At 37.5% G+C, this 25929-nt stretch overlaps 1 long non-coding RNA gene and 1 pseudogene across 1 annotated transcript; one reads left to right on the top strand and one right to left on the bottom strand.

The window, feature by feature from the left end:
* Positions 1 to 21479: 21479 nt before the first annotated feature.
* LOC110895953 lies at positions 21480 to 22596 on the bottom strand. Its single transcript, XR_002567469.2, has 2 exons — positions 22183 to 22596; positions 21480 to 21724 (listed from the first exon to the last, which is right to left on the bottom strand). It is a non-coding gene; the product is annotated as an uncharacterized LOC110895953 (long non-coding RNA).
* Positions 22597 to 23444: 848 nt separating this feature from the next.
* Positions 23445 to 23853, top strand: LOC110893550 (annotated as a pseudogene).
* Positions 23854 to 25929: the final 2076 nt, after the last annotated feature.

Raw genomic sequence — 25929 nt, 5'->3', positions numbered from 1 at the left:
TGAGTTCCAACGAACTCGCACAAGGGGTATCTGGCTACGTTTGAGGGTTTTGATCTCTCGATCCGTGATCTCAATCGGTTCCTCAGTAAAGTGTAGCTGTTCATCAATCGTCAGTTCCTTAAAAGGAATCACAAGTGTTTCATCCGACAAACACTTCTTCAGGTTAGATACGTGAAATACGTTGTGTACCGCGCTCAGCTCTGCAGGCAGGTTCAATCTATACGCCACCTTACCGATTTTCTCGGTAATTTCGAATGGTCCAACATATCGTGGATTCAGCTTGCCTCGTTTACCAAAACGAACCACACCCTTCCAGGGTGAGACTTTAAGTAGAACCCGGTCCCCGACCTGGAATTCTAACGGTTTCCTACGCTTGTCAGCGTAGCTTTTCTGACGGTCACGCGCTGCCGCCATGCGTTGCCTGATCTGGGAAATCTTTTCCGTTGTATCTACCACCAGTTCTGGGCCTGTGAGTTGACTGTCACCTATTTCCGCCCAGCAAAGAGGTGATCGGCATTTACGACCGTACAATGCCTCAAAAGGTGCCGCCTGAATGCTAGTGTGGTAGCTGTTATTGTAGGAGAATTCCACCAGCGGTAGATGCTTCTCCCAGTTCTTGCCAAAATCGATCACACATGCTCTAAGCATGTCTTCCAGGGTTTGGATGGTGCGTTCAGACTGCCCATCCGTTTGCGGGTGATAAGCGGTGCTCATGTCCAAACGTGAGCCAAAGGATTTGTGCATAGCTTGCCACAACTCGGAAGTAAAACGAGCGTCTCGGTCGGAAATAATAGAAGTTGGCACCCCGTGCCTGGAGACTACTTCCTTTAAATAGATTTCTGCTAAGGTAGAAAACTTGTCTGTTTCCTTAATGGCCAAAAAGTGTGCAGACTTAGTCAATCGATCTACTATCACCCAAATAGTATCATTCCCGCGTTGGGATCTAGGTAGTCCTGTAACAAAATCCATGGAAATTTGCTCCCATTTCCACTTCGGGATTTCCGGTTGCTGTAGTAGGCCTGCTGGTTTCTGATACTCGATCTTGACTCTTGCGCAGGTCAAACATTTGCCAACATAGGCTGCTATGTGGGCTTTCATGCCAGGCCACCAGTATGTGGTTCTTAAGTCGTGGTACATCTTATCTGAACCAGGATGTACTGAATAACGTGACTTATGGGCTTCGTCCATCACAAGCTCTCGTAGATCCCCGTAAAGTGGGACCCAAATGCGCCCTGCCACATAGTAGGCGCCGTCTTCTTTTTGTTCTAGTTGCTGCCTCGATCCTCGCAGGGACTCAGCCCTGATGTTTTCCGGTTTCAGAGCTTCAATCTGGGCATTTCGAATCTGGGTAGGGAGGTTAGACTGGATGGTAAGTTGTAATGCTCGCACGCGCTTTGGTACAGTGTCTTTCCGGCTGAGGGCGTCTGCCACAACATTGGCCTTGCCCGGATGATACTTGATGGCGCATTCATAATCATTCAAAAGTTCGACCCATCGACGTTGTCGCATGTTTAATTCCTTCTGCTTGAAGATATGCTCGAGACTCCTGTGATCGGTGTAAATGGTGCACTTGGTACCGTACAGGTAGTGTCTCCATATCTTAAGCGCAAATATCACCGCTCCTAGTTCCAAGTCGTGTGTTGTGTAGTTCCTTTCGTGTGTCTTGAGTTGTCGGGATGCATAGGCAATAACTTTCTCGCGTTGCATCAACACGCAACCGAGCCCATGAATAGACGCATCGCAGTAAACCACAAAGTCGTCCGTTCCTTCAGGTAACGAGAGAATAGGAGCACTGCAGAGGTTATCCTTTAGTTTCTGAAACGCGGTTTCCTGAGCTTCACCCCACTTATAAACCATACCCTTCTGAGTAAGAGCCGTGAGAGGCTGAGCGATCTTTGAAAATCCCATGATAAATCTTCGATAGTATCCCGCCAGTCCCAAGAATTGGCGGACTTCAGTCGGAGTCTTAGGGGTAGGCCAATTCTTTATAGAGTCGATCTTTGCAGGGTCGACGTGGATTCCATCCTTGTTAACCACGTGCCCAAGGAAATGGACTTCTCGAAGCCAGAAGTCGCATTTCGAGAACTTGGCATACAGTTGCTCATTGCGAAGGAGTTCGAGGATAAGGCGTAGGTGCTGTTCATGCTCTTCTTGACTTTTCGAGTAGATCAAGATGTCGTCTATAAACACGATCACGAACTTGTCGAGGTAGGGTTTGCATACCCGGTTCATGAGATCCATGAACACTGCAGGGGCGTTGGTCATTCCGAAGGGCATAACGAGGAATTCATAATGACCATAACGAGTTCTGAATGCAGTCTTGGAAATATCTTCACTGCGGACCCTTAACTGATGGTAGCCTGATCGCAGGTCAATCTTGGAATAGTAGCTCGATCCTTGCAACTGATCGAATAGGTCGTCGATTCGAGGGAGAGGGTAACGATTCTTGATGGTGACCCTGTTCAACTCACGATAGTCAATGCACATTCGGAATGTGCCATCCTTCTTCTTAACAAAGAGTACCGGTGCTCCCCAGGGCGATGAACTAGGGCGGATAAATCCTTTATCCAATAGTTCTTGTAGTTGCGTCGAGAGTTCCTTCAATTCTGCGGGGGCTAGACGGTAAGGTGCACGAGCTATAGGCGCTGCTCCGGGAGCTAGCTCGATTTGGAATTCGACCTGACGGTGGGGAGGGAGTCCAGGTAGTTCCTCAGGAAATACCTCGGGGTAGTCACACACTACTGGAAAGTCTTCAATCCTCTTTTCCTTTTCCTGCGTGTTGGTAACAAGTGCTAAGATAGCGGTGTGCCCTCTTCGTAAACACTTCTGGGCCTTCAAGAACGAGATAACGCCGGAGATTTCTCCACCTTTGCCACCTTGTACAATGAGGGGTTTGCCAGAACGGCGAGGAATACGAACTGCTTTCTCTTGACAGAGGATCTCAGCGCGATGCTTGGATAACCAATCCATACCAATAACGACGTCGAAGCTTCCAAGAGTAACAGGGAAAAGATCGATACTAAATGTCTGACCAGACAACTCTAGTTTGCAGCCCTTGACGACATGTGAGGCCTCGATGTTTCTACCATTAGCTAACTCGACGATATGGGGAGAACTTAGTAACGAAAGCGGACGCTTAAACTTCTTACTAATACGTAGGGATACATAACTAGCATCGGCACCAGAATCAAATAACACAGAAACATAACGATCATCGAGTAGGAACTTACCCGCCACGACATTGGGGTCATTCCTTGCTTCTCCAGCTCCAATCACGAAAGCTCTTCCCCTTGCATTCCCAGCATTGTTGTTTTGATTGTTGTTCCCAGCTCCCTGATTATTGTTGCGGTTCTGATTCAGTTCAGGGCAATCCTTCTTAAAGTGCCCTGTTGCCCCACATTTAAAACACGCTCGGTCGTTCCCTTGCTGCTGTTGCTGTTGGGGTTGTTGCTGATTTTGTCTTGCTGGGAGCTGACTTCTACAATCCTTGGCTTCGTGCCCCATCTTGTGGCATCGCTGACACTGGCCCTTGTTACATGCCCCATTGTGGTGCCTGTTACACTTGTTGCACTTAGGGTAGCTTCCCCGGTAGCCACCCTGTTGCTGAGTGCCCTTGTTGTTTTCAGTTTTCCTTTGCTGTGCTGGGGCCTGAGTGGGGTTAGCATCCTTGCTTTGATTTCCTTCCCACTTACGCTTGTTGTCACTAGAAGTTCCGACAGTAGCACTGATCCTTTTGGGCAACCGACCCTCTTCTACGGCCTGATTAGTAAGTTTGTGGGCAAGTCGAACGATCGGCTGAATGGTAGTGTGGTTGGCTGAAGTTACATGGCTTCGAATTTCTGGAGCCAAACCCTTGATGTACAGTTCGATTCTTCGATACATAGGTCGAGACATGTTTGGGCAAAGAGCAGCATAGTCATTAGACAGCTTGGTGTAAGTTTCAATTTCCGACCCAACCATCTTGAGCTCATAGTACTCATTCTCAAGCTTGTGGATGTCATCCCGGTGACAGTATTCATCCTTAATCATATCCTTGAAATCCTCCCACGCAGTAGCATTTGCAGTTTCCAATCCAAACATCTGAATCTGCGCCTTCCACCAAGAAAGCGCGCTTCCTTCAAGCGTAGCAGTAGCAAATTTCACCCAATTCGCAGGGGGACATTCGCAAACAGCAAAAACAGCTTCAATTTTCTCAATCCAATGCAGAAGACCTATGGCACCCTCAGTGCCGTTGAAAGGGAGAGGCTTGCAATCCATGAAAGTTTTGAAAGTACACACTGGTGGTTGCGCAGGTGCATGCTGACCTATAGGGTGAGAAGCGAAACGTATAGGTTTAGAGGCGAAAAGTCGATGTGGCGGTAGGATCTATACATCCTAAAACAACGAGCTTACCTATAGGGTGAGCTGCGAAAGCTGCAGCCACTGTGTTGAGTAGGTTAGTGAACTGAGCCTGAGTCATGTTGATGTTTCCCCTTCCGCGTCCACTCATTGTCTTCATAACCAGAAAACACAATATGAGTGTGATGTCGTAGTGTAGCGAGAATGAGATAGAAGAGAGAGGTGTATCTATCTGATTTAGGCATACTAGTACGTATAGCAAATCAGGAAACATAAGCAAACTGGTAAATACTGGTCCGAGCTATGAGGTTAAATGTGTCGAGCCTTGCACTTGGAGTGTAGTGTCGTTACGAGTCACGGGTTATAGTCTGGTTTTCTCCAAAAAGATTTTTCCCTTTTTAAAACCAAGTTCACTATAACCAATGGCTCTGATACCAATCTGTCACACCCCCAAAATCCACCTGCGGATAACACCCGCTTCGAGGGCGTGACTGACCAGGATCCAGCCACCAATTATACTGAATAATTAAGTTGATAACAAAAGTGATACTTACTAACCATAAGATTAGCAAATATCAAGTTCAGAGTTTAAGGTTTTAAGTTCAAACAGTTAATAAGTAGCGGAAGCATAAGTAAGGCAGTTTAAACAAAGTTCATAATTCAAAATAAGGTGACACCCAACACAAGGGTGAACAGACACTACACGTTCCCAAGCAGCAAGCTCCTTCGTCACGGGTTACCTGCAAAGCATGCAGTAAGGGGTCAACAATAATGCTGAGTGAGTTCACTAGTTGTCCAGTTTTAATTTCCAAAAGCTTGTTTCACCAGTTAATTTATCCGTTTATACATGCCATGGGGAGCTACCCCAAAAGTTAGCGACTAAACTGTTTTTCCAATACCGAACACTAGGTAACCGTTGCGTTTCCGCAGGATGCCCCGATGTCAATGTTCTATCATCATTGACGGATGCCTGAGTACATTAGTTCACGACCGATCCCAAACCAGGGCACGGTGTGAGGCTGGTAAACACCTAAATAGCGCTATCAACTAATAACCCGTTCACCTGACCCCGGCGACTAATCGGTATTTGTAGTAGGGACTTGAGTGATAGAGTTTCGTTTAGTGCCGTTAGTTGCAATCCGTATAAACAGTAATTAACCAAAAGGTTTCCCAATACCAGGGAAGGAAAGTAAGTTTTGTTCCCAATAACTAGGGAAGGTATGTAAATGGTATCCCCTTTTCAAGGGGATAGGGTTGTTTTAGTCTCGTGTCCCAAACCACCGGGACGCATGCTTTTAAGTTGTGAACTCACCTTGGGTTGCTCGGTAGATTTAGGTTACTTGGTCAAACACGCTGGTCACCACGTCCTAACATGGTTACCGGTATAGGTCAGGCTCGGGATACAAGCATTCACGTAAAACACATACTGGCACGTAACATACATACAAATAAACAGTCGTGGGGTTACTGGGCCGGCCTAAACAATTAAGCAGTCAACAGCAACACATAATCCAGTCAACAGATAGCCCAAGTTAAACACATATTGGCCCAATAACCAAAATGGACAGCCCACTCGCAACCAGGCGGTCTCGAGTCGCAACCAGGAGGTTTCGGCTTGTCACGTTGTGGTTGCGAGTCGCAACCGCGTGGTCTCGAGTCATCATGCTGTGGTTGCGAGTCGCAACGGTCGTAGTCTCGAGTCGCAATCTCGTGGTTTCGAGTTGTCCTGCTATGGTTGCGAGTCGCAACCGTGTGGTTTCGAGTTGCCATGCCATGGTTGCGAGTCGTAATATGTCCCTTTCATGCACACGTGATGATGCAGATATGACAGTCCAATTTGTACCAAGAAATCAGACCCAGATTAGGAAACAACCAATAAGGTTCCTACTAACACTTTGCCTAATCTGAATATTAGTAAACTTAGATCAAACTTTGCCATTTTTAAATCTTCAAACCACATTCAAGAAGTTCATCCTATATTCAAAGTTTTCTAGGGTTTTCATGTCAAATATAACTATATTTTATGAACCAAAACCATATGTTTTTAACAAGATTATCATGGCAAGAACAAAGAACATACAATATATAGCCGAAATCTTATGTTTAGCATTATCATTTTGCAAGAAACAATGAAGCATAGTGTGTTTAGCCATAATCATCCTTAGACTACCATTTGTTAGTCATTTTGAACATGTCATCAAGCATTCAAACATAGTGGTTTACACATAATGCCAAACTTCACAAAACATCCTAAAAATCATGCATAACATTACTAACCAAGCATTCTAGTTCATGAACATTTCATAAATCATAAAGTTAACACTAACCGGTTATGAAGAAGAAGAAGGAGCCGAAAGAAAAGAAGAAAATAAGAGAAGATGAAGTGTCCGAGTGATGATCTTGACCGAGTTCTTGTCCGAGATCCTTGCTTGAACCGTGATTTGGAAGAGATGGAATGTTGTTTTGGGGTTTCTAGTTGAGAGAGAATAGGAGAAGTGTGGTAACTAAAGAATGAAGAATGAGGGGGAGGTTGGGTTTATATACAAGGTTCCAACATAAGCTTAGGGGATTTCGGCCCAAGCCGGTTACGGCCCAAGGGCCCACTCGAGACCGAGTGGCCCACTCGCAACCGGGTGGTTGCGAGTCATGGTCTCGGGTCGTGGTCTCGGCTCTTATACATATATATATATATATATATATATATTACATACATTCAACACATATCATGCACAAAGGTCACGTTTTCATTTAATAATATTTATATATACACAAAATATTACAAGGTGTTCGTTCGGAAAAAAACCCAGAGTGTCACAATGTAGGAATCCGTTTGTGCAAAAATAAATAAAATATTTTATTAACTTGAATTACAGAACAATAACAGAATGAAACTGAAAAACAATACACTTACAACTGAAATAAATAAAAACAAGAACAGAAATCACAAACAAATAACGATTCTTGGTTGAGGATCGTGTTAGACACGATCCCCTTAAAACAAATTTCGAGTCTCGCAGGAGAAGTCGTTTGTTTCCAAGATACAACAGCCTAAACAGTTGCACTGCCGGTTTTGACTAAAACCCGAAGGTTTACCTTGAAGCGAGATAGAAGAAGAAGATCAATTGTGAAGAGAAAAATGTATGAGCTGTGTGTTTTCGGTGTCTTGTTCTGTAACAGGGTCTTTCCTACTTATACCGCGGGTCCTAGTCGAAACTGAAAAAGAATTAAATGGGAGAATTAAATTGCATTAAGCGTCTTCAATGCACTTTAATCCGTCATTTAATTCTCAGTAAATTCGTCATTTAATTGCTGGAAGCTTCTACGCGCGTGCAAGACAGACTAGTGTGCGCCCGCCATTTTGGCTCATGCACGCACGTCTTGCACACTTACGCGTGTGTGCGGCATTTTGGCTCACTTTTATGCGCTTGCATGTCTGCACCCGCATGCGCCGTTTTGGCTCACTTCCATGCGCTAGCAGGGTCTTTGCGCGCGCGCTGGTTTGGCTCACTTACATGCACGCGTGCGCCAACCACCAGTGAGCCTGTACGAGCACGCCACACAATCGCGCCCTATTGGCTCACTTTGGTACGCCCGCGCGCGTCTTCAGTGCCCATGCGCGAGTGCACGCCAACCTGGAACGTGTACTCGCGCACCGCTGCCACGTCACCTTCCAAGGTCTACCTGCCACGAAGTGCAAAGTGAGCCATCAAAGCGCCACATTGCGCCTCATCGCCCAAGCCATGCGCGCGCACATGTGCGAGTTAGGGTGCTCCGCACCCTTCGCGATTACACTAGAGTGTGCTTCCATAAAACAATAAGGACGTGGTTTAGTTCGTTGCGAAGCTCTCCCAACGTAGAACACAAACCCACAAATAAATATATAAAACCCACTCAGTTTTTTATATTTATTTTTAGTCCAAAACACTCTTCTTCTTAACCTTACGCTTCTACTTTTGAGTATGGTCAAACAAACCAGATCGATCAAAGCTAACACTCTACTTTAATTTTAAGTTTCTTTTAATGTTGTTAATTTACTTCCCTCGTCCCGTTCCACCAGTTTTGAACGTACGAATTTACAAAATAAGGTTAGTAGACATTAATCTTTAGTAGTCACAAGGAGTATAACTTTGATGAGATATAAAATATTTTTTTTACAATTAGTTAAAAATCCTAGAGTTAAATTGATTAACAAACCCATCAACTCAACGAATATACAAGTTATCATAAATTAAAACATGATGATGTAGTAGGTTTTCGTGACGGTTGGCTAAAGCTTATACTGTTAGTTAACCTTACTATCTTCTATAGTTATCTCTTATCAATTCGTCACATTAAGTTTTTTTAGGACCCTAGGATCCACCTTCCATGGGTTGGTAATGTCAAAGCTTGTTCCTGCTTTCTGAATTAATACAAAACCAAAATGTTACAAAACATTAATGGAAAAACATCAATACAAAACATCAACGAGAAAACACCATTACCCCTTTCATAGTATAGGGAAGCAACAAACCCTGCAAATTCACAGAAAAAAAAGTAGCATAAGCCTAAAAAAAATTGTCTACAAAGAGACTAATAACCAATAGAAAACACCTATACACATTTACAGACACATATCTACATGTAATGTGCATGCATCCACATACACAATCTATATCGCAGCAACGGGCAATGAGTTCTGCCCAGATGTTAGCTCCATAAAGAAGCCCGTGGATGATGGACAGTTCAGCGGGTTGGATTATCCAGCAGGGGCGAATCAGTAACTAATAACTAGTGACTAAAGTTTCAGCCCTAATGATCGGTTTTAATGGTTGCACAAACAGATCCTGCCCTGCCTCTGATCATTTTGAAACTTTTGATTTTGGTGATTTTTGAATGTAAACGGGCAATAGTCTACAAAGAGACTAATACACAACAAATGTAAACGGGCAAATTTGTCTACAAAGAGACGACTAATACACAGCACAATAGAAACAAACAACTCAAAAACAATTCCAGAATAAACCCTAGAATTTAGATTCAAAATTTTTGTCTAAAAAGAGACTAATACATAGCAAATTTGTCTACAAAGAGACGACTAATACAAAGCAAAATTTGCCTACAAATAGACTAATACACAACACAATAGAAACAAACAACTCAAAAACAAGGCAATATTCAAGGAAAATGTACACGAGAGAGTCGGCTGAGGCGGAGTGACTGGCTACGGCGGGCTAGGGTTTTCCGATTTTGAAGAAATTCTTCCGATTTTGAAGAAATTCCGATCGCTTCCCTCTTGTTTGTTGGTGGTGGCGGTGGCTGGCCGAGGGCAGGGGTGGGATAATTTTGAATATGATAACCGCTCAAAATTCCACTACTAGTTTAAAAGGGACTAATACGCGTGGTATTAGTCCTCACTTGTGTTCGTTTGTTAGAGCATGTTTGGCTTTTTGGAGGGGTGAAAAGACGAAAATACCCTTCAGAAGTCATGAAAAGTAACAAATTGCATATACACGTGTACGTTTTTTACAACAAACAAACCATACCAGAGTGTACGTTTTTTAGAGTCTTTAAAAAAACTAGTCTACTAACATGTACATATCGACTAAAAATTATTATTATTATATTTTTTAGATAGAATCAGCCAGTGGGATTCGAACTCGTTATTTATGGAAAAAAATTATTATTATGATTTTTTTAGAGTTATTAAAAAAACTAGTCTACTAACAGGTATATATCGACTAAAAGGGACTAATACACGGGGTAGTACTTATGTATCGACTAAATGAGACTAATACACCGGGTATTAGTGGTCACCCAAACTAGTGTGATATAAGAGAAAGTGGAGTTGTGTGGGTTTAAAAAACACGATTCGAACTCGTTTATCCTCCGACTCGGAGCTGATATATTATGAAGACCTGAATATATATATACATTTTTGGCCATCTAAATTAATTTATAATTTTTATAAATTAATTATATCATTTATGGAAAAAAAATTATTATTATTATTATTATTATTATATTTTTTAGATAGAATTAGCCTTAGTGGGATTCGAACTCGTTATTTATGGAAAAAAAATTATTATTATTATTTTTTTTAGAGTCTTTAAAAAAACTAGTCTACTAACAGGTATATATCGACTAAAAGGGACTAATACAAGGGGTATTAGTTATATATCGACTAAAAGAGACTAATACACCGGGTATTAGTGCTCACCCAAACTAGTGTGATATAAGAGAAAGTGGAGTTGTGTGGGTTTAAAAAACACGATTCGAACTCGTTTATCCTCCGACTCGGAGCTGATATATTATGAAGACCTGAATATATATATATACATTTTTGGCCACCTAAATTAATTTATAATTTTTATAAATTAATTATATCATTTATGGAAAAAAAATTATTATTATTATATTTTTTTAGATAGAATCAGCCTTAGTGGGATTCGAACTCGTTATTTATGGAAAAAAAAATTATTATTATTATTATTTTTAGAGTCTTTAAAAAAACTAGTTTACTAACAGGTATATATCGACTAAAAGGGACTAATACAAGGGGTAATAGTTATATATCGACTAAAAGAGACTAATACACCGGGTATTAGTGCTCACCCAAACTAGTGTGATATAAGAGAGAGTGGAGTTGTGTGGGTTTAAAAAACTCGATTCGAACTCGTTTATTTATGGAAAAAAATTATTATTATTATTATTTTTTTTAGAGTCTTTAAAAAAACTAGTCTACTAACAGGTATATATCGACTAAAAGAGACTAATACACCGGGTATTAGTATTTACCCAAACTAGTGTGATATAAGAAAGAGTGGAGTTGTGTGGGTTTAAAAAACTCGATTCGAACTCGTTTATCCTCCGACTCGGAGCTGGTATATTATGAAGACCTGAATATATATATACATTTTTGGCCATCTAAGTTAATTTATAATTTTTATAAATTAATTATATCATTTATGGAAAAAAAATTATTATTATTATATTTTTTAGATAAAATCAGCCTTAGTGGGATTCGAACTCGTTATTTATGGAAAAAAAATTATTATTATGATTTTTTTTAAAGTCTTTAAAAAAACTAGTCTGCTAACAGGTATATATCGACTAAAAGGGACTAATACACGGGGTAGTACTTATGTATCGACTAAATGAGACTAAAAAAAATAATAATAATATTTTTTTTCCATAAATAACGAGTTCGAATCCCACTAAGGCTGATTCTATCTAAAAAATATAATAATAGTAATTTTTTTCCATAAATGATATAATTAATTTATAAAAATTATAAATTAATTTAGATGGCCAAAAATGTATATATATATTCAGGTCTTCATAATATATAAGCTCCGAGTCGGAGGATAAACGAGTTCGAATCGAGGTTTTTAAACCCACACAACTACACTCTCTCTTATATCACACTAGTTTGGGTGAGCACTAATACCCGGTGTATATTAGTCTCTTTTAGTATATATAACTAATACCCCGTGTATTAGTCCCTTTTAGTCGATATATACCTGTTAGTAGACTAGTTTTTATAAAGACTCTAAAAAAAATAATAATAATAATTTTTTTTTTCCATAAATAACGAGTTCGAATCCCACTAAGGCTGATTCTATCTAAAAAATATAATAATAATAATTTTTTTTCCATAAATGATATAATTAATTTATAAAAATTATAAATTAATTTAGATGGCCAAAAATGTATATATATATTCAGGTCTTCATAATATATCAGCTCCGAGTCGGAGGATAAACGAGTTCGAATCGAGTTTTTTAAACCCACACAACTCCACTCTCTCTTATATCAGACTAGTTTGGGTGAGCACTAATACCCGGTGTATTAGTCTCTTTTAGTCGATATATACCTGTTAGTAGACTAGTTTTTTTAAAGACTCTAAAATAATAATAATAATAATTTTTTTTCCATAAATAACGAGTTCGAATCCCACTAAGGCTGATTCTATCTAAAAAATATAATAATAATATTTTTTTTCCATAAATGATATAATTAATTTATAAAAATTATAAATTAATTTAGATGGCCAAAAATGTATATATCAGCTCCGAGTCGGAGGATAAACGAGTTCGAATCAAGTTTTTTAAACCCACACAACTCCACTCTCTCTTATATCACACTAGTTTGGGTAAGCACTAATACCCGGTTTATTAGTCTGTTTTAGTCGATATATAGGTAATACCCCGTGTATTAGTCCCTTTTAGTCGATATATACCTGTTAGTAGACTAGTTTTTTTAAAGACTCTAAAAATAATAATAATAATAAATTTTTTCCATAAATAACGAGTTCGAATCCCACTAAGGCTTATTCTATCTAAAAAATATAATAATAATTTTTTTTCGATAAATGATATAATTAATTTATAAAAATTATAAATTAATTTAGATGGCCAAAAATGTATATATATATATTCAGGTCTTCATAATATATCAGCTCCGAGTCGGAGGATAAACGAGTTCGAATCGAGTTTTTTAAACCCACACAACTCCACTCTCTCTTATATCACACTAGTTTGGGTGAGCACTAATACCCGGTGTATTAGTCTCTTTTAGTCGATATATACCTGTTAGTAGACTAATTTTTTTAAAGACTCTAAAAAAAATAATAATAATAATTTTTTTTCCATAAATAACGAGTTCGAATCACACTAAGGCTGATTCTATCTAAAAAATATAATAATAATATTTTTTTCCATAAATGATATAATTAATTTATAAAAATTATAAATTAATTTAGATGGCCAAAAATGTATATATCAGCTCCGAGTCGGAGGATAAACGAGTTCGAATCGAGTTTTTTAAACCCACACAACTCCACTCTCTCTTATATCACACTAGTTTGGGTGAGCACTAATACCCGGTTTATTAGTCTGTTTTAGTCGATATATAGGTAATACCCCGTGTATTAGTCCCTTTTAGTCGATATATACCTGTTAGTAGACTAGTTTTTTTAAAGACTCTAAAAAAATAATAATAATAATTTTTTTCCATAAATAACGAGTTCGAATCCCACTAAGGCTGATTCTATCTAAAAAATATAATAATAATTTTTTTTCCATAAATGATATAATTAATTTATAAAAATTATAAATTAATTTAGATGGCCAAAAATGTATATATATATTCAGGTCTTCATAATATATCAGCTCCGAGTCGGAGGATAAACGAGTTCGAATCGAGTTTTTTAAACCCACACAACTCCACTCTCTATTATATCATACTAGTTTGGGTGAGCACTATAACCCGGTATATTATTCTCTTTCAGGGGCGGACCCACTGCCACCGGGGTCCCCGGACCCCAATCTTTTTAAAAAAATTGTAGATTCGGTATATTAAATTGTATATGGACCCATAAATACAATTAGGTGGACACCATAGAAATATAAAGAAAGTTGGTGTAGTGGTAAATTTCCCTCTTTTCCACAGAGAGGTCATGGGTTCAATCCTTGATAAGCCTATTTTTCTTATTTTTTTTTTTAAAATCTAGTTCAAACCTCACTTTAACTTGACCCGAACGAGGACCGACCCGAAAATGGACCCTATTAAAATAAAATCCTGGGTCCGCCACTGGTCTCTTTTAGTCGATATATAACTAATGCCCCTTGTATTGGTCCCTTTTAGTCGATATATACCTGTTAGTAGACTAGTTTTTTTAAAGACTCTAAAAAAATAATAATAACAATTTTTTTTCCATAAATAACGAGTTCGAATCCCACTAAGGCTGATTTTATCTAAAAAATATAATAATAATAATAATAATTTTTTTCCATAAATGATATAATTAATTTATAATTTTATAAATTAATTTAGATGGCCAAAATGTATATATATATTCAGGTCTTCATAATATATCAGCTCCGAGTCGGAGGATAAACGAGTTCGAATCGAGTTTTTTAAACCTACACAACTCCACTCTCTCTTATATCACACTAGTTTGGGTGACCACTAATACCCGGTGTATTAGTCTCATTTAGTCGATACATAAGTACTACCCCGTGTATTAGTCCCTTTTAGTCGATATATACCTGTTAGTAGACTAGTTTTTTAAAGACTCTGAAAAAAATCATAATAATAATTTTTTTTCCATAAATAACGAGTTCGAATCCCACTAAGGCTGATTCTATCTAAAAAATATAATAATAATAATTTTTAGTCGATATGTACCTGTTAGTAGACTAGTTTTTTTAAAGACTCTAAAAAACGTACACTCGGGTATGGTGTGTTTGTTGTAAAAAACGTACACGTGTATAAGCATCTAATACATTTGTTGTGTATTAGTCTCTTATATCACAAATAAGGTTTATTTGTTGTCGGGCAATATATGTTTATTTGTGTTCATTTATGCAATTACGTTGGTTTGTGTACGTTTATGAAATTAAGAGCATGTTTGGCTTTCCATTTGCAAATCTCCTTTTAACTTTTGGAGGAGTGAAAAGACGAAAATACTCCTCTAGAAGTTGTGAAAAGTAGCAATTTGTTACTTTTCATAACTTCTGAAGGGTATTTTCGTCTTTTCACCCCTCCAAAAAGCCAAACATGCTCTAACAAACGAACACAAGTGAGGACTAATACCACGCGTATTAGTCCCTTTTAAACTAGTAGTGGAATTTTGAGCGGTTATCATATTCAAAATTATCCCACCCCTGCCCTCGGCCAGCCACCGCCACCATCAACAAACAAGAGGGAAGCGATCGGAATTTCTTCAAAATCGGAAGAATTTCTTCAAAATTGGAAAACCCTAGCCCGCCGTAGCCAGTCACTCCGCCTCAGCCGACTCTCTCGTGTACATTTTCCTTGAATATTGCCTTGTTTTTGAGTTGTTTGTTTCTATTGTGCTGTGTGTTAGTCTATTTGTAGGCAAATTTTGCTGTGTATTAGTCGTCTCTTTGTGGACAAATTTGCTATGTATTATTCCCTTTTTAGACAAAATTTTGAATCTAAATTCTAGGGTTTATTCTGGAATTGTTTTTTAGTTGTTTATTTCTATTGTGTTGTGTATTAGTCGTCTCTTTGTAGACAAATTTGCCCGTTTACATTTGTTGTGTATTAGTCTCTTTGTAGACTATTGCCCGTTTACATTCAAAAATCACCAAAATCAAAAGTTTCAAAATGATCAGAGGCAGGGCAGGATCTGTTTGTGCAACCATTAAAACTGATCATTAGGGCTGAAACTTTAGTCAAAGTATTAGGGCTGAAACTTTAGTCACTAGTTATTAGTTACTGATTCGCCCCTGCTGGATGATCCAACCCGCTGAACTGTCCATCATCCACGGGCTTCTTTATGGAGCTAACATCTGGGCAGAACTCATTGCCCCGTTGCTACGATATAGATTGTGTATGTGGATGCATGCACATTACATGTAGATATGTGTCTGTAAATGTGTATAGGTGTTTTCTATTGGTTATTAGTCTCTTTGTAGACAATTTTTTTTAGGCTTATGCTACTCTTTTTTTTCTGTGAATTTGCAGGGTTGTTGCTTCGCAATACTATGAAAGGGGTAATGGTGTTTTCTCATTGATGTTTTGTATTGATGTTTTTGCATTAATGTTTTGTAACATTTTGGTTTTGTATTAATTCAGAAAGCAGGAACAAGCTTTGACATTACCAACCCATGGAAGGTGGATCCTAGGGTCCTAAAAAAACTTGAAGGGTCTTTTTTTTATTCAATTGCGAAGATGATGCCTTACAAACAGTGTCACATATTTCAAGCATTCATTAAAGACTGCTACGACCTGGAGACAAAAACTTTCAGATTTGGCCCTAACGAAGATACTCAATTATATTTTGGCCTAGAAGATGTTTATGCCATATCAGGTATCCCGGTGGATGGGAAAGCACTTATTTGTAATGATATACCTACTGATCAGCTTTGCATGAATATGCTTGGTTCTTGTGAACAATGCAAAGCTGGAAAGAGAATGCAAGTGTCTAAAGTTTGGCGTTTGGCTGAAAAAGACTTTTGAAGTAGTTCCGGAACACCCAACAGAGGCGGTGCTTATTTATCATGTACGAGCATATCTACTTTACCTCATTGGAACCAAGATTCTTCCAAATAGTGATAATTCTAGTTTTTTCCCTGCCTATTGGTTACAATTTTTAGAAAATGTGAATCCGTGTGGATTAAATGGTGTTGCATGGGGCGCTGCTGCCCATTGTCTTTTGACTTCTACCATCACCAGCAACACCACCGATGGTTTCTTGGGACCATCATGGCTCTATGAGGTATTCTATAAACTCGGACTTGACTTTATTTTATTAACTATTTTTATGATTATTCTGACTTTATATTATATTATATACTATCTTTAGATGTTTTTTTTCGGGGTGGGCTTATCTTCCGAGGTGGGCTTATCTGACGAGTCACAGTTCTTCGGGGTGGGCTTATCTGCCGAGGTGGGCTTATCTGACGAGTCACAGAAAAACATCCCTCTTCATGAGTACTATAGCCCACTTATGGTAGCACCAGGCCAACGAACGAATAACAAGTTTGATTTGAAGAAAGCCTTGGAGGATATCCGCACAACATGACGGATCAGGTATGTTTTTGCAAATCCCCATTTTCAACACTGTTAGCTCCAATACCGTTCCAACTTAAGGTAGTTTAAGCCGTTAACTGATATTTGGGTAATATTTCAGAGTACAGTCTTGAGACCATACAAGAAATACCCAGCATATAAGGCTCAAAGAATATTTTTTTCGCGGACTGTTTTGATCAACTTCGACAAGTTACAGTATCATGAGACGGAGAAGGGCCCCGAACAACTGTCAATTACAAATCTAGAAGAAGTGGGTGAGCAGGAACCTCTGAAGAGGAAGATGGCTAGGGGAACGACGCAGAGAAATTACTGCGAGAAATACGCAAAGTACATAAAAATGTGGAATGAAGAAAGACATCTAGAAACCAAATGTATTAAGGACACCTCTCCTTGTTTTGCACTTCCACTTTGTCCCGCCAAAAGTATCCAAAACAGTCCACAAACAGCTACTCCTTCCGTCCAAAGAGAAAACGAGACAGCCACTCCTTCCTTCCAAACAGCCACTCCTTCCGTCCAAAGAGTATTCTCACTAATTTACTCTTACCTTCTCTTTTTTTTTTCCCAAAATGTTCCGAGGACAACTAAATATTTTCATGTAGGACCATGAAGGAACAGAAGAATTTGATGATGAGGATGAACACGATGATGAACACGATGATGATGATGAGCATTTCGTTCATTCCCCCATCACTAGACTTGATTACGATGATGATGAGCCTGGGTCAAAAATTGAGACATCAGAAAAAATATTATCATTAATTTACTCTTACCTTCTCTTTTTTTTTATTTTTCATAATAGAACAACTAAATATTTTCATGTAGGATCATGAAGGAACAAAAGAAACAGAAGTATTAGGTGATGATGAGCCTTTGATTGCATACACTACAAAATTGAATAAAAGGAAGAAGAGGCGAGATGCCTGTTTATCAACCGGAGAAAGAATAACCCAAAACTTATCAAGGAGTCGTCGACTCCCCAAAAAAAACAGAGGTACAGTCCGTCGGGGAAAAAGAAGTCAAAGAAACAGAAAAATCATGAAGATTGAACATTGATCAAGGGTTACTCAAGGCTGTGTAAACTGATAACTACTTTCAATTGGCATTATATGTTGCGAAATTTAATGTAATTATTAGTGTACTTTCTATAGCAACTTTAAATCACTATAATAAAACTAAATTTGATGTAATTATGTTTTTCAATTTTCTATATTCAAGTCTATTAAAGATTTTATATAAACTTAAAACACTAATATTATACCCTTTTTGGAATCGGTTTGTTTTCTAAACTAAAAACACTAATATTCTACTCTTTTATAGACTCTCATAGATTTTATATATTTTGATTAAACTACCATATGATATTAACTGATTTAATTCACCCAGGATATTTAAAAGCTAAATAATAGGGATAAAGTAACTAAATTATCAGTTTGAATTTAAAAAAAAAAACAAGATTTTAGGGATCATTGTTTAATCTTTACACCCTTTATTAGGTAGGAGAAATCTGGAATGCGTACTTTCACCTCTCCTGCATGATGAATATGGGGATAGCCCCACACCCAACATATGTTCTCAAAGATATGAATGACCCCACCATAATAAAAGAATATGTGGCCCCACTACCCATTCATACAAAAAGTGAATAATAAAATGTTCCAGTAGAGTACAACCCCCTTCCAATCATTCATCTTCAACAATCATAAAGTAAATTAAACTAGTCAAATGTATTATATCACCAACCCTTTAGATTACAACGCATGAAAATATATATATTTTTTGAAAGGTGTGAATTATTCATGAATGTCGGGAGATCTAGTATACGTTGTTTTAGTCAGGTCCATGCTAGAGAGTCCTCTCATATAATAGATCTTCAATTTAAACCCCTAAATAAGAAACCTCTATTACAAAGACTTGAACTTAAGACCTGAAGGAAAAACGCAACTAAATTCACCATAAATAAAACTTAAATACATGTGGTTGCATGAAAATATTATTTAGAACCAACTTAAAAAACCCTTGTTTCACAAGCTGTCATAAAACTGCAAAGCCAATGCTTTATTAGTGGGGGTGGGTAGACAAGAACATGTGAACTCCAAAGATCAGGAGAATCTGTATTAAATTTGAAGCACCTTCCCTCCTGGATACTTTTCAGTGATTGACAGATCACAATTCAGATCTATAAATTCTGGCCATCCATAAATTCTTTTCATATCCTCGACATCTCACTCCATACCTAACTATTTCTCACCCTTCCTCTCTCTTTCTAGGGTTTTCAGTTTACAACCAAAGCCTCTGATAACTTATTTTCAGTTGACAGATCACAATTCAGATCTATCTTCTTCCTTCCAAGGTTTTGTATCTCCATCTTTTTACCTTTAAGTCTTCTTGCAAGTTTGATTAATTCTTCTATACAGATCTACATACATGTATATGTGTGCGTGTGTGTATATATATATATATAGAGAGAGAGAGGTTTTCTTTGTTCTTGATCATTCCTTTATTCTACTGTTTTCTTCTAGCTTAAAAGAGAGTATAGTAATTGCAAGAAACAGAGTTCTAAATGAAAGAAATGAAATTTGTCTCTTGGGTTGATGGCGTCCAGTGTTTTTGGTTGTTTTTATTAAGTTTTTTTATTATTTAATTAACTAGTTACCATTAATTTAAAAACAAACAACTAACGCTTTTTGGTTCGATTACAAATTAGTAAAGAGAAATGTTTTTTTTTTTTTTTTTTTTTTTTTTTTTTTTTTTTTTTCTAAACAATACATTTATTTAACAAAACAAACAATTTATGTATTGACATAAAATACTAACTGAAATGTCTATGTATCAATTACGTTTTACCGAAATCTTACTTCAGTAAATTGAGCGTTTAGCTCACTCCCTTAAGTGTTAACATGTGTGATATGTGTATATATATTACTAGGTTATCATCCGTGAACCTCACGGGTTGGACCATTTCAATTTTGTAAAAAGAAAAAAAGAAAACGCTTTAAAAGATACCTGGTAACCATTTACATTAGCAGACGAGCACCAACTATTATTACCATTTTTGGTGTAAACAAAATACGATCAATTTTTTAGTATGGTAAATGTTCAAGTGTCTAAGCTCCAGGAAAAAGTATTTAGTGAAATTTTGATGATTTTGTATGACAAATTAAATGAACATATCTAAACATGTAAGGATGAAATAATAACATATTATTTGTTAGCAAATAGCAAGTAAACAATTGATTAGAAGCTACATAGACAAAATCATACATGATGTGAAGGTTGTTTAGTATATGTAAATATATAACTACGTACCAGTTGTACAAACGTAATTGTAAAGTAGCGAACTCATCCCAATTTGAGAAGGGTTACGTGAAAAGTACATATAATATATCATCAATTAAGCATATATATATATATACTATATAAAGATTTTAAATACAATAAAAGACATTCATTACTTTGATCATGTGTATATGATGTTTTTCTTCTCAATTCAAATGAGCCTAAATCTTTGATTTTTAAACTTTGAGCCTTCAACATTTTGTCTGCCCATATATGATGCTTCGGATTCAAAAAACTCTGACCGGTCACCACCGGGTATCTTTTAAGGCTGGACGGTATGCAGTGGCGGATCTAGGATTCCGACCAAGCGGTAACGTTTTATAAATAGGCGGTAACGAAATCGAAAAAAGGTCAAATTTTTCCAAAATTTACAGTAAAAACGTCAAAAAATTTCCGACCAAGCGGTAGCGGAAGCTACCCCTTGTTACTACATACATCCGCCCCTGAGTATGGGGGTCGTCCCCCTCCGTCCCGGTCCGTCGCCGGAGCCAACACCATGCCGCCCCCTGCGTCCTCCTCCCCGTCCCCGTCTTCAACGTCCATTCTTCGACGTTCAGGACGATCCTCCAGGTGGGCCCCCTTTCTTCGACGTTCCGTCACCCCATGCCGCCCACCCCCGTCGAGCTCCGTCCCCCGTCTTCATCCCGTCTGCATACCGTGTAACCTAAATGTGTGTTCCCCATTAAGTAGAATCTGAGCTACTGATCTAATCACTGACAGTTTTAAAAGAAACAATAATTAAAAAAATATATATATATATATACTAATTAATCAATATGCGGAGGAGATGCTTTGGTAATCAAGCTCATTAAGGACTTGCAAAAAAATGTAGAAAAAAAAGAGTATTAGTGGGTCAATCCAAACTATATAAGTGATCATGAGTGCCTTTATATACAGCAGCATCAGCTTCTTCTGTTATTTGACCAATAGTATAACACTATAACTCTTCAAAAATCCTTCTTCATTATCTCAATAACCAACTTTTGAGTTCATATAGTCAAATTAAAAACATTCAAGTAATATCAAATATTTTTTACATGTTATTGATCTATTTTTTAGATGTTATTAAAAAGATAATAAGAAGACATATTATTGATCAATTTTTTTAGATCTTCATACCAAGGACTGAGAATTGAAACGAAAAATGTGCATGTAAGAAATACAGATAATCTTGATCAATCAACTGTAAGGTCTTTCATCTATGTTATGAGCATGAGTTGACAAAAAGAGTTGCAGTGATTAAAAGGTCGACATAAACCGAGTGGTAGACAAACATCTAGTTATGTAGATAAAGAAAAAATAAAAGAGAGATTTACATTGATCATGATGCCAAACGAAGGACTGTTATGGGTACCTACCTACAAATGAAGGACCTATGTGAAAAAGTCAAAGTCATGTCTAAGTGCTTGGTTTTTCAACATTTGTATTCTTCATGGCTGAATCTGCGTTTGGACTCTCATCGCTCCGTGCAGCCTCACGAGACCCCTCAAAGCTTGAAACTCCTCCTCGCCTATATGATATACTCAACAAATGTGTTATGCATATGTAATACCAACCCACCTGCTTGGCTGCATAGCTACCTTCTAAAACCAAATGCAATCACCAACCAAACAAAACAGTGGCAACATCCATATGATAAAACCATTCAACCCCTATAACTTTCTTAAAGAAAGTTATCTATTAATCCACATATAATCTTTTACTTTTTTTTTTTTTAAATTTCAGTTAACATTCTCTCACTTTTCCTCCATTATTAACAATTAGATAAATAATCCGTTGCCAATAATTCAATTATGATAAAATTCCATCAATTTGGATTAGAATTCGAAAAGAAAGTGAAAAGCAATCCAGAACATAGAGTAGAGGATTAGAATTCTATTGATAAAAAATCAAAATAATATGGTTTATTAAGCGATAAACGTTAGATTATTCAGGATAATACATAAACATCAAACAAGAAGCACATACCTGTGATCTTTCTTGTTAGTCGAATCAAGAAGATGATAATCGGTTGGTTAAGGTTTACATAATACAAAACAAAATCAAAAAATAACATTAATATATTCGATTCACAAAGCAGAAGACATAAATAAACATCAAATACCTAACACATACCTGTAATCTTGTTAGTAGAATTTAAAAGAAAGAAGAAGACGATGAGCAATCGTTTGATTAGGGTTTAGACAAATAAAGTATGGTGAGATTTGTATTTCTTGAATACAATTTGGAGTTTTATGCAAATACAAATGTGTATGATTTTTGTTTCAGAGAGAAAGTAACACACAGAATGATTGTTTTGGGTTTTTTGAACCATAGCTTGAAATGGGTTCTCAAAATTTTGACTTGGGGGTTTTGTCTTTGAAGGTGAAATGACAGTGGTTTTAATAAAATATAAAAATGAAAATGCTACCAAAATTACACATAGGATTAGGGGGCTAGAATTTTGACACGTCAGATTTATAAATACTCCTTTATTATTATCATTAGACAAAACTGCAGAAATCAACCTTTATGTTATACTAAAACTGCACTTCGTACTTTTCACTATGAAATCGGCAAAAACCAACCTTTATTTTCATGTTTTGATACAGGTTCAACCTTTACCACTAACCTCGTCCAAAAACCCAGTTAACTTACCTCACATGCTTTGCATGTGAGGGTATTATGGTCTTTTCAAACCAATCTTTTCTTTTTTTATTAATAAATTAAATAATATATAGAATAAACTGCAATTTTACCCCCTGAGGTTAGGGGTCATTGGCACTCTTACCCCTCCTAAGGAAATAATTGCAATTTTACCCCCCACTTTTCACTGTTATGTCGCAACCTTACCCCCTAAGCTCAGTCAACGGTAGTTTGACCATTATATGTAAGGGTATTTTGGTAATCTTACCTTATATTTATTATTATTATTATTATTATTATTATTATTATTATTATTATTATTATTATTATTATTATATATAGATAGAGTAAACTGCAATTATTATTGTTATATCTAGATCTAAACCTCCATCATCATCATCATCTTCAACCATCACCGTCGCCATCTGAACCGCCACAACCACCACTGCCGCCACAACCATCACCGTCGCCATCATCACCACCCCCGCCACAACCAGTCTTGTCTTCTTCGTTATTGATAAGTCTAGATCTGAACCTCCATCATCATCTTCAACCATCACCGTCGCCATTTGAACCGCCACAACCACCACTGTCGCCACAACTAAAAACATACAATTTTGGTGCAAAAGAAACAGCAAAAGACTGGAAAGGCGAAGGTGTCGGTGGTGCCGTCAGCGGCTGCGTTGGTGATCAAGGCGTTGAAGGAGCCGGAACGGGACCGGAAGAAGGTGAAGAACATTAAGCATAGTGGGAACATATCGCTTGATGATGTTATTGAGATAGCGAAGATTATGCGAGCGAGGTCTATGGCTAAGGAGTTGCAGGGGACTGTGAAGGAGATATTGGGTACTTGTGTTTCCGTTGGTGTACGGTTGATGGGAAAGACCCAAAGGATTTGCAGCACGAGATTGCGGATGGTGATGTTGAGATTCCTCAAGATTAGATTTATTCATGATCATCAAGGTGTTTTGGTAGGAGGGTTATGGTTTCAGTGGTTTGTTATTTGTTTTGTTTTGTGACTCTTGCTTTAGTTATCTGGTTTTGTTATATCATCAATAGGATTTTATATGTTTGGTGTTCTAGTACTTTTGAACTTTAATAGTTTGTGATTGATTCTTCTTCTTCATTGACTTACCTTTTTACAACTGTTGTTAAGATTCTATAGGATTTGTTAGTGTTTGTTAAGATCAAGAACATTGGTAGGTTTGGGTTTTGACTCTTCATGTTTGAGTTATAAAAGCAGATAGGTGTTTGCAGAGATGGATGTTGTTGCAGCGGAGGTGGTTGTTGTCTTACAGTGGTGATTATAAATGGTTTGGTTGTATGTATGTGTATGATTGGTGGCTGGGGTGTGGAGATGACGGTGGTGATTGTTGAAGATGAAGGCGGGTGGTGGGTTTTTTAGAGAGAGAGAGGGGGAGGAAGAAGATGGCAGTGGTGGTTGTGGTGGTGAATGGCGGTGGCAGTGGTGGTTGAGGGTGGTGGCTGGAGGTGGCAGTGGTGAATGGCGGTGGCAGTGGTGGCAGGGGGTAAAATTACAGAGTAAACAAAACACAGGGGGTAAAATAAAAGGGTAAAATAGTCATTTCACCACCAAGTCAACAGACCAGTCAACAAAATTGAGCTTAGGGGGTAAGATTGCGACATAACAGTGAACAGTGGGGGGTAAAATTGCAATTATTTCCTTAGGGGGGTAAGAGTGCCAATGACCCCTAACCTCAGGGGGTAAAATTGCAGTTTACTCTAATATATATATATGGCCATCATATAAATTCTTCTAGTTCATCTCCCAGCTCCGATTAGAAAACCCAAATCTAACAAGCTTGTTTGTATATTTTTTTTTCACAAGTAATCAATGAATTATCATATTATAACTAACTTCAAGAAGATTTTGACCAATCAGATCCACCAAAACACTTTCCATTGATCAGAAATTCAAGATCAAATTCATCCATTACTCAATTCCGGAGGCGGAGCTACAGCAACCACCGGTGGAGGCGGAGTAGCTACAGACACCGACGACGGAACCAGAGGCGGTGGAGCTAGATTTGAACTTGAACCAGATGACGGCAGCGGCGGAGGAGGATAGAGACCAGAAGGATTGGATGCACCGGAATCAGGAGTGGAGGTGATCGGAAAGTCCACCGACGGCGGCGGATTGAGATCCAATTGAGAGCATGAGTCGCCGGAGCAGTTATGTGATTTAGGAAATTTTAATACCCACTGGCCACTAGGTTGTTGACTATCAACTAGTTGGATTTATAAATGGACCAAAAAACTGAACATAAAATAAATACAACAGCAGAAAAAAGAGATGATCTGAAAATTTCCAATCAATTTCTTGTATGGTATCTAAAGTTTGAAGCAATGGCTTCTAATAGATGATATTATTTCAAAGCTGTAAGAAAATACATACCGAATCAGAAAACCAATGAATAACTAATGTCAACTAAACTCTTCTTTTTTCTTTAATCAGCAAAAAAATCTTTGTAATTTATTAATAAAAAAAGAAAAGATTGGGTTGAAAAGACCATAATATCACATGCTTTGCATGTGAGGTGAGGTAAGTTAACTGAGTTTTTGGACGAGGTTAGTGGTAAAGGTTGAACCTGTATCAAAACATGAACATAAAGGTTGGTTTTTGCCGATTTCATAGTGAAAGGTACGAAGTGCAGGTTGGGTATAACATAAAGGTTGATTTCTGCAATTTTGTCTTATTATTATAATATAGAGAGATAATACTAATAATACATTAATTTGATTATATTAGTATATTTTGATGCAAAGAAAATAAATATTTTAGTACTTATTTCGTATGCTCACTTTTTTATGTATATAAGATATTTCAGTTAGTAGCTTTTGTCTTTGGATCTTGTGGCTAGCAAATCAAATCTTGTTCTGTAAATTTGTTCATATATATATAAATTAGTTATTACATATATATCTAATTTGGCTGTTACATATACGTGAACGTGTAGTTAATTAAATATACGTAACAATTAAATTACATATAAGAAATGATAAATCATCACCTAAATATTGTTAAATATGAGAAAAAATTGATTGTTTATGTTGAGAGTTCCCGCATGC

This window comes from Helianthus annuus, chromosome 12 (assembly GCF_002127325.2).
Source record: "Helianthus annuus cultivar XRQ/B chromosome 12, HanXRQr2.0-SUNRISE, whole genome shotgun sequence".
Classification (NCBI taxonomy): domain Eukaryota; kingdom Viridiplantae; phylum Streptophyta; class Magnoliopsida; order Asterales; family Asteraceae; genus Helianthus; species Helianthus annuus.
Note: the sequence above shows the minus strand (reverse complement) of the source record. Positions and strands in the feature narration are given on the sequence as shown.